A 1988-nucleotide genomic window follows, 5' to 3' on the forward strand; every position below is an offset into this window, starting at 1 on the left:
GACTTGAAATAGTCTAGATGACAGTGGGTTTGGGGTTTTCTGAGGGCTAGAAGGGGGGAGGGAGTAATTTATGGTGAAGAGATGGAGCACCATATGGATTTAATACAACATCTTTCATCAGACAAAATTGGGTTCAAATTCTGGTTGTGCCAGTAAGCAACTTTTCAACTGTACCTCTATTTGGTATTTATCCCTTCTAGACCTCTATTTTTTTCACCTTTAAATGGTGATTAATTACTATATGTGTACCATAATATCTCTTATGAAATTGTTGTCAGGATTGAATGACATAATTGTCTCAATACCTTTAGCCCAATACCTTGTACCCTGTGCGTACTTAGGGAACACAAGCTGCCTGACACATTTTCTTGTATCCACTCCAGGGTGAAACATCAGACGTCTACCCCTGGGGAGTTGGATGATGCTTGTGATCAAAACCCCCTACATTTTTCATTGCTAACATCATCTCAAATGTATTCAATGCACCCTGCTACCCCAAATCCAGCCTTTTAAGTTTTCACCTACCTCCCAGCTGTGGTGAGGAGCAAGAGGGGAACAGGGTTCATTAATAGATAACTTTAAATCCTATTACATACTAGGATAATTGAAAAAATGACAGGATTCTCGACTGCTTTGGAGATATTGAGAAATGGGATTTGAATTTAAAGCAAGTGCCATTAACAAGATTGAAATATTTGGGAGCCTCATGGCTGATTTCCAAGGATTAGATTCAGAAAAACACACATTCTTCTAAGTGAAGCATGGACTGAATTTATGCTTTAGTGATAATTCTTTGCTTTGAAAAGATAAATCTCTTCAGAGTGATGGTAATATAAAAATATGTTTGCATTTAATTTAGTATTTATGAAAGACATTGTATGCTTATCCATAGAGAAGTCAAACTCATAAGTCTAGGAGCTCATGATTAGTCTAATCTTCCTACTGAAGCCTTGTCCTCAAGTCACCACAAGCCAGCTGGGCCCTTTGTGTGCTCCATCTGTATGCAAGCACAAGAGCATGACATTAACACCGTGGCTACACAAACAACAACTTTGTTTTTAGAGGCAGGAAGGAAGAAGGAGCCACAGAATGCACAATTACCCAAGGGCTTGGGCTTATTGGGGCCTCCTGAGTACAGAGATGTGTGTCCTTGGAAATCTTGATTACAAAGTCATGAATGCCAATGTTGGCAGGTAGTCTGCAGCTCCCTACACCGAAAGACAATGAACTTGTGTTCAGACTTTTCAGGTCACTCTAATTTTTAGGAGTATTTTTAGGAGTACTTCTAGAGAAGCAAAGCAAGTGATGCTTATATATGAATATGCAAAGAGAAATTTGTATAAAGAAAATGGTTCACACAGTTGTAGAAGTGGGCAAGTTCAAGTCAGCACTAATGAACCCAAGAGAGGAAGGAAAACCACAGGCTGGTGGCTGCAGAGTCAGATGAGTACAAGGTCAGCAGATCAGCCTTGTGACTGGAGAGCAAATGAATCTAAGGTCAGTGGCAGGTTACTGATGGCTCCCTGGATTAGCAGACCTTCTGGTAGATCATTGACTAAGTCCATAGAACTGGAGATAAAGTGAGCCAGACACAGGATCCAGGCCCCACAAAAAAGCAAGCAAACTTTTCCACAAAATCCGCTTACATAGTATCAGCCACAACCCCAGTAAACTTTCTTTCAATTGCATCGGGGTTGTGACCTTAGTAAGGGTATTGCAGCCCATTCTAATGTTCTTAAAAGTGATTGGCAGCTCATAGCAGATCCAGTTATTGAGTTGCTTACATTGTGGTAGGGGAGGTCAGGGGGGATTACTAGGTGCTATGTACCCAAACTCTGAGAATCCTGTCTCAGCCAAGTTGACACAAAACCTTCATTATCACAAGGCTAGACAATGTTTTGTATACCTATCCTCCCAGCCCACACTTGAAAGGCAGAGTTGTCCTTTGGGATCACATATAAGACAGTCATTATTTTCTGCTCTATAAT

This window comes from Echinops telfairi, unplaced genomic scaffold (genome assembly GCF_000313985.2).
Source record: "Echinops telfairi isolate 266 unplaced genomic scaffold, ASM31398v2 ScPeMD7_7469;HRSCAF=8507_1, whole genome shotgun sequence".
NCBI classification, from domain to species: domain Eukaryota; kingdom Metazoa; phylum Chordata; class Mammalia; order Afrosoricida; family Tenrecidae; genus Echinops; species Echinops telfairi.